The 18,640-nt window shown below is 43.4% G+C and overlaps 1 long non-coding RNA gene across 1 annotated transcript in view; it reads right to left on the bottom strand.

Annotated features, from left to right (window-relative positions):
* LOC116094807 overlaps positions 1 to 5,543 on the bottom strand; it is a 52,399-nt gene extending 46,856 nt beyond the window's left edge. Inside the window, exons 1-2 of the long non-coding RNA XR_004120324.1 lie at positions 5,342 to 5,543; positions 1,213 to 1,318 (exon numbers count right to left, since the gene is read on the bottom strand). This is a non-coding gene — a long non-coding RNA (uncharacterized LOC116094807). The remainder of the gene's footprint in view (positions 1 to 1,212; positions 1,319 to 5,341) is intronic.
* Positions 5,544 to 18,640: the final 13,097 nt, after the last annotated feature.

The following is an 18,640-nucleotide window of genomic DNA, read 5'->3' as shown; positions in this document are numbered from 1 at the left end:
AGCCACTGCAACTTGTTTAAAACCATCTTACAGGCTTATCCTCATTAGTTATAACAACAGACCAAAAAGACTGTGGCTCAAGTTGAATCACATGAAGAATTCTAAGGCCACCTTACGGTGTCTCAAAAACACATTATTAACTTACATCTAAATCTACAAAACAACCTCTCCTGAAAGTATTGTGATGACTTGGCTAGGAAAGCCAAGTTTAAACACTGCCAGCCTCCAGCTCTAATCCTCCGTCAGCTCTAGTCTTCTTATGTTCCACTAACCATCCCAGAAGCAGCATTGCCCTACACAAATAAGGGGTCATGTATTTTGGGTACCAGCTTTGACCAGGTGCCTCTGGCCATTGCCCCATTTCATCCTGGTAACTGCTAGGTAGGAGCTAGTCATTTGATTCTGTTTCACATGGCCAATGGAATCCATAAAGTGCTGTAAACAGGAAAATGGAGGCCCAGAGGCCAGCCTGGGTCTGCACTGCCTGTGGTCATCCTGTTTTTCCTTCACCGATGGACGCAGAGAGCAAGAACTGAAGGTGAACAAGGACCAAAGGTTTTTCCTCATGTGTCTCAGGGGCAAACAAAGCTGAGTGATGAGCCCTAGTGGATTAAAACAGGGGAAGAGGCTGGACACCCAGAGCAGAGAAGGCTCAGCTCACACTCCTTCCACAGCCTTGTTACCCATGGGCCGTTCAGACTGAACACTTGACAGAGGACAGAAACATGACTCAACTTCAGGCCTGGCTCTCTGTGCCATCTTTCCAGCCCTCCTATAATTCTCTTATCTCTCCTTCCGGTGCTTGCTGTTTCAAACCACTGACACAACAACCTTTTTTCCTACATCAGAGGAAGAAGAAAACACCAAATGAAAATGCCTTCCATTTCCTCCGAGTCCCATGTACAGATTCATGCACAGCAGTCACCTCCTTTTTTTCTGAAGTGGGCGCAGTGGGTCCACACCTCTGCTTCCCACAGTGCCTCATCCGGAGTCACACTGCAGCAGCTCACTTCCTAGTCTGGCTCCTTGATTGTTCACACAAGAGACATTCAACATTGCTCTTTCTCAAAATAAAACAGTGGACACCTCATGTGCCTTTGATCAGCCGCCCTGTCTCTCACTTGCGAGAGTCGGTTGTCTATTGCTCCAGCTTTTTGGCTGTCCTTGGGCCTCTGGGCTCCAGGCCTCATGCTACTCTGCTGCTGACCTTACCTCCTCTGCCTTTGCTTCCGTGATTCTGGACACGCTAGAACATTCTCCCCTCTGTGGTGGCTCTTCTTTACTCTTTTTTCATCATGAGCTTTTCAGGCAAGGAATCCTGAAAAGTAAAAACGTTTATAAAGCCTTTTATGACGGGATTGGAAATGTAGAAAGAAACACACAGGGGTGGACAATGATAGCGCAACAAGATGCTGGAGGGTTGGGGAGGGCCTGGGATGCCTACAGTCCCACCTGCTTCTTTACAACAAAGGAGTTCCTCTATGTAGTAAGTCACAGAGACACAGAACCACATTGGCTAAGCAACCTTCCTAAGCAAGAAGCTGGAACAGCAAGGTGGCAGCCACAGCTTTTCTTAGGAAAAGAGGGAGGTACTCAGCTTGAGGACTGAAGGGTTAAAAACACACCAGGACTTGCAGGCCAGGGCTCTAGAGGTCAGACTCCAGGGCTGATCAGAGCCCTCTCTTCCCAGTTGTTTTTCTACAAGGAGCCCAGACCTTCATTCCCCCACTGCTACCCTCAGTAGCTCACAGGCAACAGGACTGACATTGCCATTTTACTAGTTGGTATCTATTTTACTAGTTTGGTATCTATCTGATGTGTCTAAGCTTGGTGCTTTCCTAACAACCCTGCAGGTGCTTCGGACATTCTTAGGCTCCAGTCTTCTCGTTAGTTATATTTCATGCACAATGTTGCAGAAAATAACAGTTCTGGAAAAGGATACTTGGGGATGTCCTAGGAATGCCTTTTTTCTTTTAAGACTAGGTTTTGCTATGTAGTCCAGGCTGGCAGCAAATTCAAAATCCTCCTGCTCCAGTCTCTCAAGAGCTCAGATTATACATATGAACTAGCATGCAGCCCACATATGACTCTTTAAACTTAATGGAAATTAAGCAGGGAGTACCAGGTATTTTATATCAAACATATGCTTGAATTCTGTGCCAGTGTTTTAAAAGACATTTAGAAAGTGTTATAACCCCCACACACACTCAATACAATGTCTCTTCACACTAGCTCAAACTGACATCAGTTTTTATTGTCTGCCATGCCTGAAACATGAATAGCACTATTTTTTTTAGTTAATTGAGTTCTATGGTGTGAATCTGATAAGCCTCTCTCTCCTCAATTTGTAGATAAATTAGAGGAATGGATGCTTGTCAAGAATGCAGAAAGGAATTCATCTGGGGCTGAATTCCAAGCTAAAGACATTTCAGGCATTTTTAAAAATTATAACCCTGAAAGTTGAACACATGGTCATAGGCTGCATCAACTTCTTTCAGCCATTTTTTTTTTTACCACAGTTCCATTAAATAAAACCAGCATCCAGCTTGACCTCTCCATCTTGTTCTACCCTTAAGATGGCTGCTGATTCTTGTTGCTGCTGAGACCCCTCCCTTGGCATTGACCAGGGTTCAGATCCATCTTTCTTTACTTTGAACTTCACTTAATCTCAGAGTTTGACGTTAGCATTTGCTGCAAATTCAGATTCCAAATGGTGTTTATCCAGGTGCCTCAGCTGGCTTTCATAGCGAATAGCTTTGTAAAAAATAAAATGTTGCCAGCTGGGCTGGAGAGGCAGCCCTGCTGTTAGGAGCACTTGCTACTGTTGCAGAGGTCCTGAGTTCAATTCCCAGCACCCGTGGAGGGCAGCTCACAACCACTTTACCTCCAGCCCAGGGAAGTAAATGCCCTCTTTTGACCTCTGAAGATACCTGTACTTAAGTAAAACATACACATATCCACGTAAATAAGAATAATAAAAATAAATCTTAAAAAATTAAAATGCTGCCAGGCAGGGGTGGCGTGCACCTTTGATCCCAGCACTTGGGAGGCAGAGGCAGGTAGATTTCTGAGTTCGAGGCCAGCCTGGTCTACACAGTGAGTTCCAGGATAGCCAGGGCTACACAGAGAAACCCTGTCTCGAAAAAAGACCAAAACACCAAAAATAAATAAATAAATAAATAACATGCTGCCAACCAACAAATTATTTAAATGCTTATTACAGTCATTTAAATGAAAGATATTCCCCCATGATCTTCAGGTATTTGAACACTTGATTTCCCATGGGTGGCTGTTTGTGAGGCTTAAGCAGCGTGGCCTTGTTGGAAGAAGTATATCTTTGGGGGTAGGTTTTGATGGTGCAAAGCCTTGAGTCATTCCCAGTTTACTCTCTGTTTCCTGCTTACAGTTAATTCATGGTATGAGCTCTGGGCTTGCTGCCCATGCTTTCCTGCCACGATAGACTCTTACCTTTTAGAACCATAAGCCAAAATAAAGTCCTTCTCTAAGTCACCTTGGTCACGGTGTTTTGACACAACAGAAGACCAACTAATGCACTTAATATCCCTCCAGCAAACGAAGCTATTTTCTCTAAGACATTTATCTCATCCTTTATATCCAGAAGCCCTGAGCTGTGAAAGAAAGAGAACAGCTGCCGTCTTCACTCCCTGCCTGGCTGTAATAACCTCTCAAAGAAAAAAAAAGGAATGAGGTTTTTAATTAAGCTACTATGTAAAGAAGTCAACCACTTTGTTACAAAGATTCTGCTGCTGCCTACACGCAAAGGCTACAGAGAAGTAACTATGGAAGACAACCCTTAGTAACTTGAAATAGGGAACAAAAGTAGTCAGATCCCAATGCCACAGACAGAACACCTAAAGAGTTAAATGTTTTTGGGCTAGATGTACTTTATTTGGAGATTCCACACACCATTATAAAACTTTATTTTTGTGATGTAATGGTGTGGCTTGCAATGGCTTTAAAACGACCTGGAAGTGTCTGTCCTCTCTGTGTTTTCTAAGCCAGTTGAGTGCCTCCTTAGATATAACTGGGATACATCACTAGAAAAAACCACAAAAACAAAAGTAGGGGGACTCTACTCAGGCAGAACACTTGAGTACTGGCTCAAAAGACTCCAACACAGGGTTGTTTCTCACAGGGAACTCATGACAAATGAGCCTGGCATGTAGGCACCCCAGTAAGAACTCGTAATCACAGGGGTTTAAATGAGTTCCACTTTCTCACAGTCTCCTGCCAGAATCTTCAGCCTTCCTATGCTCCCTTGTGATGCTTTTATTGTACAAGATTCCTTACCCATCTGCTTCCCCTAGAGCTCCTAAGGAACATTTACAACGGCCCTGAGATCTGACAGCCTGTTTATAGAGACTCAGCCTTCACCCTTACCTGACTTGCAATGCTATTCTGAGGTGAATTTTGTCAACGCAAGCTTAGCTTATTGCATACATCACAACCTGGGCTGCTCTCATAATGAACTGAGGACAGCCAAGGGCTAGGAGGATAGATGAGGTACTTGGGTCTTCCAGCACAGCAGAATAAAGGCCCCATATTCATGGAGTCCAGGGCCTCGAGGATGATAACCAACACACAGCACTGTAAATTCTGCTGTGAGTGTTCGATGAAAGAATTCAGTTTCATGTATCATGCCGGGGAATCTGCTGCTGGCCTCTCCTGCAGCTTTCCCCTTGATTACTACACTTGATTCTAATCGAAAAGAAGAAAAGAAAGGGACTGTGCAGAGCATCCCAAAGCACATGGATGCCAAAGCCCATGTGTGCATTTTAGGGAACAAAGCTATGAGAGGGTGGGGATGAGGGGGTGTACAGAGCCCCAGAAGGATTTGTATAACACCTATGGTCCTCTGAACATTCATGCTAAGCAAGCTTTCCAAAACCAGTAAATGCATCTTCTGTTACTTTCATGCATTCTGGCCATCTTGTGAGAGGCATTTTCCAAACAAAAACAGTTTTTGATTGTCATGTCTGCCAATGGGATGGCAATATTCTCACAAACTCTTTGTCTTTCTTGAATGTAATATAATCAAGGTTTGTTTTCCTCTTGGGATCCAGTCTCTCATTTTATAGACGCCTGGGGAAGGTTGGGAGTCATTCAATACTCAGAACTCTGCTGGATAATGAAATTATATCTCCTAGAATTACCATGGTAACTGTAGGTTTGTTTTCTTTTTTTTTTTAAGGAGGGTATGTTACAGAGCAAGGGACATATTAGTATAGCATCATGAGCATTTAATATCAGAATAGGATATTGAAAATGTTTTCTAAAAATCAAATTGAGCAAAATATTTACTAAACCAGGCTTTTCTCACATTAGACAATGTGGTTGTCTTTCTTCTTCTGTCTAAACCTGGTCTTGACTCTTTACAAATCCTAGGTTTTTGTTAATAGCACACAGTCTTCTTAAGACCACAGTGAATGCTGCTACAGTGGCTCACATTTTTTTTTAACCCCTTGTCTCTGGTCAGCTCAACCTCAATTCTTACTGACTATACAGGTCCGTTGATACTCTTCTACAGTTCTTCTATTGTACACTGTACTTCAACAGAACACTAGTTCCTCAAAGCTTCTATCTTCTAAAATGAAGTCATCAATTCATTGAGCAACCAAATAAATGTGTCTCAAAGAAAGTCCATATTGCTTGTTGTCTAGCAACATAGAGATATGAGCTAGCTTCTCAGTCTGCCTGTATTTCACATCCTTTACCTTTGATGTGTGAATAAATGAGAAATGACTCTGAATTCATAAAAATTGTGAAAATTGGAATTAATTACACAAGAAAGCACTTGGGACAGTGCTTCCAGTCCTTAGTCCTTTGCAAATGCCAGCCATGGAGATGAAGTGATGGTTTACATATGGGAAATAATTATTCATTAATCTCTCATTAATCATGAGAGAGATTAGAGATTAGCCCATGGCCAAAGTCACACACTGAACTGCACATCAAACACATAGTTTTCAAGGTGAAGGTCAAGGTCTTAGAATGGTTTTAGTTATTATCTCCAGGACATGACAGGGTAGAATGGATTAGATGACTGGTAGCTTCATGATGACACATCTTACAGTAAAGGGTAGGGTCAGAAGTATTTGCTTGATAAAGTTAAAACTGAACAAGTTTGGTTATCAGTTTATTTCTAAGGAGTTCATTGAGTATTTAGTTCTAGACAAACTAAACCATAGAATGACTCTCAGTGGGATTCACTGAAAGCAGATGACAGGAATCAGGTTATCGATAACCACAAACTGTGGGGCAAAAGAAAAGGAGGTATGTCCAAAAAAATGTCAAAATTATACTGTAGAGACACCTAATGAGTGCTGAGTGCTGGGGCAGTGTGTGCACTCTGTATCTGAGAGAGCATCTTTCTCTATTCTCTTCCAGGTGAAATGTGGCCATCTGTCAATCAAAACTATGCCTCGTCACCATCAGGGAGAAACAGTGTGTGCAGGATTCCCTACTCACTACACCCTCCATGCAAGGCTTAGGAGCCTCTGTCTGCTGTTCTGCTTTGTTCTGTGTGCTGCTCTGCTTCTCCAGCTCCAAGTCTAGATCCTCCCTTGCCTTATATCAGGACTGAGGAGCACATCCCTCTCATAGCTAGTGCGCCAGTGCACGTTCTCTTGGATTGAACACAGCAGCACTGTGCAGGTGTTCATTCTCTCAGCTGCACAGTACTGCAGCCATTGTGCCCGTGGTTACTGAGGTGACCAGTGCTGCCAGAAGAGCATCAGGACACAATCGGTGATGCCACTTCACTTTAGTTAACTTTAAGTCGGTGCACATATGTAGAGGCTCGAAGATTGGATGTGACCACATTAAGTCAGGATCTAGGTCAACATTTCTCCAATAGCTGTGTTTCTTGGAGCCTGTGTAATGACAATGTCTGACATGTGAAGCCTACTAAGAGACCAGGAGTTCTAAATCAACACGGATAGGGCCAAACTAGAGTTCCAGTTCATCTGTAATATAGACAGACACTTGGGAACACCAAACAGAATAGCAAAATATAAATATAACACAAACTATATTATTAACCACATTTTGGGGAGGAAATAAAGAAAAATCCTATGCATTAGAATTGGGAGGAAATTAACTCAGAGTCAAAGACAAGAAGTTACTGTGTCCAGCTCACAGGGAAAGGCAAATAATAACAAAAACATAAGGCAAAACTGGAAAGAAAACAAGGCTTAATAGCAAGGCTCCCAGGCTGCAGAAAGCTGCCCAGTTATATAAGTGGGCTTGAGCAGTCTCAAAAAAAAAAGCCCCTGACTGCATGGCTTCAACATCAGAAGCTTATTTCCTCACAGCCTGGAGGCTAAAGTCCAAGAGCAGGACGTTTTTAGGCATGGGTGTCCCTCAATGACTTGTAGATAGCTGCAGTGTCACCGTCTTTCTAAGACAGGCTCTGTGATGGCTGGTTTTGTGGGTATATAAATCCCAGCATGAGTGTCTCGCTCCTGTAGCCGCACACATCTTAATCCAATTACCCCACAATGTCCATCACCAAATACTTTCTTGAGATGTTTGGAGGAGCAGGGTTGATGTGCGGGTCTTAGGGTTTGAGCAAATGAGAGGCGTAGGAGAGAGGGCATGACTCAGTTCACAGCAGTGGTTAGTCATGGAAGCTCCAGAGAAATGTTTTGAGTTCTTTCAGAGAACAGGCTGTGCCCTAAGCAGACAAGGACCAGCAAAGACCCCTAAGTATAAGGGCTGCAGCAATCTGTTCTCCTCTAGCCAGACCCACACTGTCTTCATATAGGGCAAAGGTGATCGCATTCATCTGTAACTCTTCCAATGCAGAGGTCAGTCAGCAGTGCTACACAGAGAAATCCTGTCGTAAAGGGGGAGGGGCTGAGAAGAAGAAGGTTTTCAAAGAAATAATGGGAAAGATTTTCTGAAGCTGACGAAGCAGGAGTAAGCCTTTTCAGAGCTTCACACTTTTAAACATGAGCCTGTCCTTAGCCACAATGGGTCATTATAACATTTCAGAGCATGAGAGTGAGGAGAATGCCCCAAGAGCTTTTCAGTAATGAGAGATCTGATGATATAAGATGCAAATAAGCCATAACAAGTCTACTAGAATAAATGGAGGTTGAAATCAGTGCAGCTGAGGGAGGCTTTGAGCCCTGAAGGAGAACTCTCCTGAATGTGGGTGGCGGTCTGTGTCTCCCCAGCTTCCCATAGTCTACCCTACATAAGGCAAGAGTCAGTCCCTAAAACCAAGTGAGAAACAGCCACAGCCTGTATTGTTCTGTGTGGGGCAGGCCTCCAGAACACCCTCCAAGTAAAGGGGATGCTTCTCACATTTATAAAGGGGAAATCGCATGGGTAAGTGTGGATTGCTGTCTATATGCAGGTGAGGGCAGGAACAAGATAAGGGTGAGAGCCTGTGATTGGGCAATGGAAAAGGAAGCAGGCTGAGAATTTTAGAGATGAGTGCAGAGAGGGAGAGGAATGGACAGAGAGAAGGAGAGATAAGATGGAACCTATAGGAGAGGGAGAGGATGGGTAGGAATGTGAGCAGAATCCAAAGCAAGAGAACAGTGAGATAGGCGGACACTGCATGGCGCTAGCCATGGAGGCAGTGAGACCTGTCTGGGCCAGAGAGTAGCTGGCGATAGCATGGGATGGTGCCCTTTTTTATTTCACAAAACAAGGAAGAAAGTTTCAGTTGGAGGATGAGGGGAGGGGAGCACAGAGGAGGAAATGGAGAGTCGTGTGGAAACCTACTATTTTATAAACATCATATGTATATAAATATATACGTACACACACACACACACATTTATAAGAAAGTGTTTGAGGTTACCCTACACAGGAGGGAATGCTCCTTTCAGAGTCTATAGGTTTTCAAATAAAAAGCCCTGCACCATTCATATAATGTCTCTTCTCAAGTTGTCAATCAGGGCTATTCCAGAGACCTCTACTCCCAAAAGCAATATGAGCTATTGCTATTGCTCTTGATCCCTCCTCCTCCAGAACTTTGCACATTGCTGAAGACAGCACATACTTCCATCACAGAACATAGAAAGATCAAGTCTGTACTGGTCAGGACGATGTCTGCCTGCTGGCTAGGTTTTACAGTACAAGAAGGCGCTAGGCAGGCCGCTGGGAAGAAAATTACCACCAGTCTCACCCAGCTGTGAACCCTGTGAATTCCAAATAATGACACATGGGTGGAGGATCAGCATGAAGGCTCTAATGCCTCTCAAAGCGGCACCCTGGGTTGGGGGTTCCAACGCATGGGACTGTAGGGATATTTCACAGTCATACGTAACAGTAACTACAAGATAAACAAGATGCTAATGCTACAAAGCAGTCTTCTAAGAGGGAAACCATGAGAGTTGGTGAGGAGCAAGGACTCATGGGAATATCGTAAGCTCTTCTGCAGAGTTTTAGCTGGACTCCAGCTTACATCGTTATGCTGAATATTAAGCAGGTGGGAAGAATAATTGGAGATAACTGTGTGGATGTGGCGAGGTGACCATAACCAAGGTCACCCGCACATGCTATATCCACAAAACAGCATCAGAACTGCAATTAAGACTAGAAGACTCCATCTCTAAATTAATCCACTTGTGAAAATGTTCTATCAGTTCTTTTGTCTCTACGGAGATCTCTGCTCTAGACAGGTATTCTTCTGACCTGACAGCTGATGAATGTCTCTTGTGGTGGATTTCATGGCTTACGGAGTTTAAGGATTCCCTGGTCATACCTCTAAAGAGTTCCATCCTGTAATTATCATAATACATGTAATAATTTGCCAGGCATAGACCAACAGCTGCAGATACTCTGCAAATACTCTGGACACAAACAGAAAAACTTAAGCAATTTTATAATACTTGACAATCTACCATTAGAGAAAAGAAAGGAATCTTTGTGTTTACAAATCCTTCAGAAAAAAATCAGTAAAGTTCCTGCTGCCTCTTTCATTAATCAACTTGACGTTAAGTGGTTCTTAATTATAAAATAATAACTTTCCATAATGGTCATTTTTCTGCTTTCCAGTAACTTTCTTTGTGTGTTGTAACTGCAGATGTTCCAATGCCCATCCCCAGGGATATCCAAAACCATCTGTTCTGGCCTTGCCAGGCAGTTGGGTTAGGTTGTATAGGAAAATAGACACAATTTCATAATTATAGATTAACAAATGTGAGGCTAAGCACCATCTGTACAATTTCCAAAAAGTAGCAATGCCCTGAAATTGTTTTAAGAAATAATAAAAGCAAAGTCAATAAATTAAAAATGATTGATAAAAATTAATAATAAAAATAAAAACAATAAATTCCTTAACTCTCAACTAGAAGGAAGAAGGAAGGAAGGATGAAGGCAGGGAAGAAGGAGGAAGGGATGGAGGAAGGGATGGAGGAAGGGGGAGGAAGGAAGGAAAGGAAGAGGGGAAGAAGGGAGGAAGGGAGGGTGGGAGAGAAAGAGAAAGGAAGAAGTCCATATCAGAAAGCAAATGCTTATACTCAGAGATGACCATAAGATGCTGAAACAAGAGTGAAGTGGCTTCATAGAAGGTAGGGACCATTTGTTAGGTGTTCATGCTAATGCCGTCTCCAAAGTTAATGCGTTAAGTGGTCCTCCCATCCCACAAAGCTTAGCATCCAATGGGTGCACATGGGTGAGAAGTTCTGGGTCTTCTTCTGGAGTTATTAGTACTATGACAACATCCTGTACTCTTTGATATGATATTCAATATCCCACCCCCAACCTGGCACAGTTGAACATCTCAGAAGACAGCTACAAAAAACAACATACTCTTGGACATCTCCTTCCAAAGATCATGTCACAATCAATTTCATTTCTTTAAACACTAGCTTTTGTAATTGAACTGTACTGTGATGTGATGATATATGCCTTTTATACCAGGATTCTGGGAAGTAGTAGAGGCAGGTGGATTTCTGTGAGTTAGAGACTAGTTTGATCTTCGCAGTGAATTCCAAGACAGCCAGGGCTATGTAGAAAGACCTTGTCTTGAACACAAGCAAACAAACAAAAAATAAACAAAACTCTTTAAAGCTAACATTGTACAAAGGCAGTGTGGAATTGGGCTTTCATGCTCACTGATCTCTTAAGCTGATCATTCTGTGAAGCATCATTCAAGCAACTTACAAAACACATAAGAGCCTAAGGCCAAGGTAGTGTTTTGTTCTGCAGCTAGAGAATCCCCTCCTGGAGCAACAATGTCAACCTCTCAGACCCCTTGGAGCTCTCAGGGACTGAACCACCAACCAAAGACTACACATGGAGGGACCTGTGACTCCGACCGATTATGTAGCAGAGGATAGCCTTGTTCGAAATCAGTGGGAGGAGAGGCCCTTAGGCCTGAGGGTGTTTGATGTGCCCCGTTGTAGGAGAATGTCAGGGTGGGAAAACAGGAGTGGGTGGGTGGGTGGGTGAGCACCCTTATAGAGGAAGGGGAGGGGGATGAGATAGGGTGTTTCCAAAGGGAAGACCTGAAAAGGGAAAAACATTTAAAATGTAAATAAAGAAAATATCCAATTTTTTAAAAGAAAGAATCCCCCTCCCTCCTGTTTAGTTATCCTAGACACTCTAAATCCTGACTCTGGCTCTCTGGAGTTGTCATGGGAGGGGCCAGCGACTGTAAACCAACTCCAAGGACCATGGATTTAATCTTCTGTCCATCAGGTTGCTTAGAGGGGCCAGCAGTAAGAAAGACCTTATACAGTTGATAAAGCAGCGATAAGAAATGCATTTAACTTGGTGTTTTCTTAGATGTCATAAAGACATCAGGACTACTTTCCCCCTTGGTCAACATAAGTAAATTGATAAGCCCGAAGCATCCACCTGTAATTCCACACACATCAGTCTGAGTCCCACCATATTCTTTAACCCCAATTCTGCGGCTACTGCTTTGGCCTCCTTGTTAGGATACTCACCATAAACATACCCTGTATTATTCCTAGGTCACCTTCTGTCTTGGGGTGTAACCACTGGATACCTTTTAATCTCATACCTCTGTTGATTTCTGAGGTCACCTGTCTTCCTTAAAGGATGCTGACCTGGGGTTTATGAACATCCACAGTAATCTAATGTAGAATAACAAAGTAATCAAGGCTAAAAATGGTTTTTACAATAAAAGCCAATCAGCAATTTGCTATAAGACAAGCTAACATAACCCATTAGTTACTTCCTCCACACTCTAACAATTCCATCTCCAGCTGGGATATAGCTCATGTCCAGTGTGTGGGAGGCTGGCCATGGGCTCCAAGTCTCCATGTCTGTTTTCTTTGTTTCTTTTTCTTTTTTGTTTCTTTCTTTTGGTGCTTCTGTTTTCTGATGTGATCAACTGACATTTGGAAGCAGGTGCTAGTTCATAGTTGAGGCTGTTCTTCCACCCCTAGCTGAATCCACCCATATCTACAATCGCAGAGCTCTCTGCAGTTTCATAGTCATTTCGAGGAGTGAGAACTGGATGTCACACACACAGTATGGGAAAGCCACTCAAAGGGGGAAGAACTGGGAGAGAGGAAGAGACACCATTTCTGTGTGTCTTGTCCAATTTTATTTATTTTATTTTATTTTTAAATCATCATATTCCTAGGGTAGTTCATTATACTCCAATCACCAGTTATCACAGGGCACCTTGAGAGAAAGCATTTGTCTTTCTTTCATCATTCTAGTGGCATTCATCATTCTGAACGGCAGTTCAGGCACACACTCCTGAAGCATAAAGGCCTACCCTTGATTGTCTCGCATAACTGCTGCTAGAGGCTCAGCCCTTAACCGTTCATCTCCAATGACATCAATTCACAGTAGTGACTTTTCTGGTGTCAGCTGGGCTCTGTGGAAGGGGACTAATGGTTGAAAAGGACACATGGGAGTAATACAGTCAGAATCCCCCACATTCCTTCGCCTGTTGTCAGTGTGCAGGTTTCCTCTGCCTTCTGGATTCTTCCCTCCACTTGGCCTAGCAAAACTCATGGTTTCCATAGAAGCAAGTGCAGGGCTGTGTGAACTTTACTCAGCCAGAAGCTACTGCCTGCCCTGAGAGCCAACATTTGCTCTCAGTGTGAATGTTTCTGTGTTATTTTGTAGGTTACAGAGAAGAAAATTAGAAAAAGGGGACCTGTAATGTGTTCCATCTGCTACTCCAGAGACCCCAGTGGTGACATATGTGAAATGTTTCTGTCTCCAGTAGCCCTGCTGGGAGAAGGCTGCGTGGCCTCGGGTTCCCTTGGCATTGAGCTCCCCCAAATCCCCTCCACCCCTGTCTTTCTGTTTCCTTCTTGAACTACTATGCTAGTCTCCCCTTGTTTAGTTTTCCTCCATGTTTGGTGAGCTTTACTTCCAAGCATCTTGGCTTCCAGGCATGAATCCACCAGAGAAGTAATCTTGCTGATTTGAAAGTATGGCTGTTCCTTATTCAGCTGACAAATGTATCGATGTAGCCTATGATCCTACCAGAGTCAGAGCATCCTCCATTCAGAGCCAGTGAGAGAACCACTGCATGCCGCAGATGAAAGAGCTACTATGCCACCATGGTGGTTTGAATAGGAAAGGCCCCCATAGGCTCATAAATTGAATGCTTAGTCACCATGGAGGCACTATTTGGAGGCATGTCCCTGTTGGGGTAGGTGTGGCCTTTTTGGAGGAAACCTGCCACTAGGGGTGGACCTTGAGGTTTCAGAAACCCAAGCCAGGACTAGTGTCACTTTCTCCTGCTGCCTGCTGATCCAGATTTAGAACTCTCAGCTACCTCTCCAGCACCATGTCTGCCTTCATGCCACCAAGCTTCCTGCCGGGATGACAATAGACTAAACCTCTGAAACTGTAAGCCAGCCCCAATTAAACAATGTCTTTATAAGAGTTATGGTGGCTCTCTTCACAGCAAGATAGCAATGACTAAGACTGTCACCCTAACCACCCACCTTGAATACTCCCAACAGCCACTAAAGTAGCCCTGTGTTTTCTGATATGTTCACTCTGTCCTCTTCTGATAATGTATTTTAAACTTACTCTCCCCAACTCAAAGACCCTTTTATTACATCCCTAAAGCTTAGAAAGACAAGACCCTTGATTATACCTGTCCTCTGTCACCTGTGTCATTATAGCTGCCTTCTGTCACATGTGTCCCATGGCCTATCTCAGTTCAGAAGCACCTCATGGACCACAACCCTGAGAAACCTCTGACTGTACATCACAAATCTGTAGTGAGGACTTTCATTTCTTTAAAAACCCAGATATGTTACGTGAATATGTTTTTGTTTTAATCCCAGGTGTGGGATATGGGGCTGCTTTGGATTGTCCACAGCAGCTGACTGTGATTTGTCTCATGCTCTAGCAGAGGTATGATTTTGCCAGCTGAAGATAGTTTATGTTTGGAATTCTGGGGACTCTTGAGAGGGTATAAAAGTGCCAGAGCCTGGAGAGGCTGCAACACCTACTGTTCTCCCTGCTGCTGCTGCTGCTGCTGCTACCGCTGCTACTGCTGCTGCTGCTGCTGCCGCTGCTGCTGCCACTGTCACTACTGCTGCTGTCGCTGCTGCTGCTGCTGCCGCTGCTGCTGCTGCTGCCGCTGCTGCTGCTGCTGCCGCTGCTACTGTTGCTGCTGCTGCCACTGTCGCTACTGCTGTCGCTGCTGCTGCTGGTTGTTGGTTGCTGGATTACTGCTTGCTGCTTGCTGGTTAGAGATATCCTGACAATAAAGCTTATACTTGCCCAAGGAACTTGATGTCCCTGATCTGCAGGAAGTAATCTAGCAATATGGATGCCCCCTTTTCTCCCTAACCTTTTTTCCCTTCTGCCTAATGTTGGGGATTGGAAGGGTTAAGAGTGGAGAAGAGTGCTAGGAATAAAGTAGCCACAGAATGACTCATAAATCACTGTTAGTATCACTGTTAAATCACTGTCTGCTTGGCTTGTGACTCAAAAGCACTTTCAATATTGATCAGAAGGAAGAATTATAATGTAAGAAATAAGCTCCGTGTCTCACAGATCTTCCCCTGGTGAATGATAAGCCGCCTACCTGCTCTTAAAGGCCCCTCAGCTGTAGAAGATGATTGCCATTTCTTAGAAGTCCCTGAGGTAAAGACTTGGGAGTTCTGTTACCCAAGTTTGTATTATCCTAGTCACAGGTCTGTGTTGGGGCACTGGAGAAACCATGCTCAGAAGCAAACTCCTGAACCTTAAGCCATGACATCTTGGCTTACTTGTCCATCCTCCTGCTACCAAGATCCTATCCAACATGTAAAGACCAGAACAGAAGGAAGGAATAGCTGTCTGTGTGAGCATGATCAGCCCTCTTCAGCAGACAGGCAGTGTCAGGATGGTGGATCACTTCCCAGAGAGAAATCTCTAGAAAGAGAGATCCTCCTTAGAGGAATTTAGCTTGTCTTGCAAGGCAGTCCTGATTAAAGCAAGCCCGTAGGAACCATGTACAACTGGATCTTACACTCAGCCTTCAGAAATGAGGCATCTGCAGGGACAGTGATGTTCTCTGTTATCAGAGGAAGTGCAGCAGCCCACTTAATCAGCCTGAAGAGATAAGATGCACTTTGTGTCTGAGATGTAATGAAGTCATTCTTGAAATACAATTTCAAGTATAAAAGTCTGAACGCCTGCATTTATGCAATTAGCATGCTAAATAGACAACAAAGATCTCAGAAGATATTTTAGTGGGGATAATATTTATTAAGTGTTTTCTATGTGTTAAACCTGAATTCTTTTGATTATTGATTATTTTTAATTGAGGATGCTGAGATAAAGAAATGTTAAATACACCAAATGACATCATTGATGAAAATGCCTCTCAAAAGGCAAGAGGTTTCATCTTTGTTCTTTGTGTTTGTAAGGCATGTAACATGATTTTTGGGTATGTTTTGTTGCATATATATATATATATATATATATATATATATATATATATCATACCATCTATCTACTTTCAAACAGGGTCTTCTATAGAACATGCTGGCCTGGAACTTGCTATGCAGCCAAGTATGATCTTGAATTACTGATCCTCCTGTCCCACATCTCCAGTACTAGAATTACAGATGTGTGCTACCAATATTCATGATGCTGGGAACAGAGCTATGCCCCTGTGACTGCCGGGCAAGCATTCTATCAATTGGACACATCCCCAGCCTAGCATACTTTGATAAGCTTTGTTTAACCCTATCTCTCACCTCTAGCTTTCTTCCTCATCTAGGCCACATTGCTATGACATCTGAAGAATGACACCCTAATATGGAGCCCTTGTTCTGAAAGATACAAAGTTGTAGCTCCTGGAACAGCTACTTACAAACTCTGGGTGCATGGACAGTGGGCTGGTCTGTGAGTCAACTATGAAGGTGAAGGAAAGCCCTGATATTGCATCTCTTCATCCCACAAAATTAGATCTGGACTCTGCCTGTTCTTATATCACAAAACTTTCTGGGAAAAGAGAAGAAAAATAGAAAAGGCAATAAGAGCCTTTAAATTCCTCCTCCAAAGACCTCCTTTGGTCCAAGAACTCCAACAAACACCTATCTCTGAGGCTGCACAGAGAGAGCGCCAGGGCTTGATGAGCAATCCTTCCCCCATGTAAACCTTACTCTTAGTGTGACCTATGAAACACTCAAAAAAGCTATCTGAGGACTGTATCTCATGAGGATCTTGTACATTCGTGGATGCCTGTGTGTGCCTTTGTGTATGTATACACACACACACAGGGTGTGTCTTTGTGTGTGTGTACATGGAAGGCTGTAGCAGGATATTTGATCATACTGTGAACCCTGAGATTGTATTATTTGCTGGAAAAACCTGTTTCTAGTTGTGATGTGGCTCAACTCTAGCACACACCTTTAATCCAAGAAGTTTCTTCTTATTGTAAACAGGAATAAATAAAGTCAACCACAGGTCAAGAGGCAGAGCAAGCATCCAGTTGACAGGGAGTGAACAGAGAGGGAAAAGAGTGTAAGAGGAAGTCAGGAGGATGGATAGAGAGATGCACAGGAAGTAGAAAAGAAGGACATTCAAGTCTGAAGGATGTGAGAAAGTAGAGCTTCTTTTTGGGAAATCAGATGTGGAGGAAGCTCAGCTGGCTGCCTTCTCTCTGAATCTCTGACTGGCAGGCTTTCACTCTAGCATCTGGCTCCTGAGTATTCATTGGTAAAACTGAATAGTTATTCACAGAACATATGAAGCCCAAGAAGAAGGAAGACAAAAGTGTGGATTCTTCAGTGCTTCTTAGAAGGGGGAACAAAATAGTCACAGGAGGAAATATGGAGACAATGTGTGGAGCAGAGACTGAAGGAAAGGCCATCCAGAGACTCTCCCACCTGGGGATCCATCCCACATACAGTTGCCAAACCCCAATGCTATTGTGGATGCTGAGAAGTTCTTACTGACAGGAGCCTGATATGGCTGTCTCCTGGGAGGCTCTGCCAGAACATGACAAATACAGATACTCACAGCCAATCATTGGACTGAGCGCAGGGTCCCCGATGGAGGAATTAGAGAAGGGACTGAAGGAGCTGAGAGGGTTTGCCGTCCCACCCAGGTAGCAACAGCCAACAGGCCAGACCCCCTGGAGCTCCTGGGGATTGAACCACCAACCAAAGAGTACACATCGTGGGACCCATGGTGCTGGCCGCTTATGTGGCAGAGGATGGCCTTTTTGTACTTCAGTGGGAGGAGCATCCCTTGGGACTGAGGGTGTTCAAGGCCCCAGTGTAAGGGAATACCAGGGTCAGAAGGCAGGAGTGGGTGGGAGGGAGCACCCTCATAGATGCAGGGGGAGGAGGGATGGGTTAGGGGTTTTCTGAAGGGGAGACCTGGAAAGGGGAAAACATTTGGAATGTAAATAAAGAAAATATCCAATAAAAAATGTATAGTTAAAACACACACACACACACCTTTATCGCCTACAATGCTTAAAGCTAACTGTGCCTGGGAATACTAAAAACAGAAAAAACACTCTTCTGATTATTAGCACCGAGAGGAACTCACAGGAATGCATATTGATGTGTAGAGTCTATGTTAAAGTCCTTTCCTTTCAGCTATAAAAAGATGATAATGCAGAATAAGAGAGTGCCTCCAAATGTGTAAGTTAAATTAGATACAACAACAGCAACAATAACAACAACAACAATAATAATAACACCAACAACAATGACAACAACAATAACAATAATAATAACAACAGCAATAACAATAATAACAACAACAACAATAATAATAATAATAATTTTTTAATTAATTAAGAAAAAAAAGACTTTAAAACAACATTTGGTAACCAATGTGGGGTGCCAAATATTTCAGGGCTTTTGAGGAATCCCACTTGAGGTTTAATATTTAAGACAAAAACATTGTTGTAGCTTGAAGTTGTTGGCCTTTTGCTGGGGAAGTCTCTCCACTAACCTTTAATTTAATTGGACTTCTCTGTAATTGTGTTTCTCCGTGTCGCTCTCATTGCTAACCTCCCCCCTCAGTTCTCATCTACCTTTTGCCTTCCTCTGCTTTGTCTGCATCTCTGACTCTCCTGCTTCTCTCTGTGTTTTCGCATCCCCTCAACTTTGTCTCTGATTCTCCTGCTTCTCTCTGTGTTTTCGCATCCCCTCGACTTCTCTCTGTGTTTTCGCATCCCCTCGACTTCTCTCTGTGT

This window comes from Mastomys coucha, unplaced genomic scaffold (assembly GCF_008632895.1).
Source record: "Mastomys coucha isolate ucsf_1 unplaced genomic scaffold, UCSF_Mcou_1 pScaffold17, whole genome shotgun sequence".
NCBI classification, from domain to species: Eukaryota; Metazoa; Chordata; class Mammalia; order Rodentia; family Muridae; genus Mastomys; species Mastomys coucha.
This window is presented reverse-complemented; position numbering and strand designations above follow the sequence as displayed.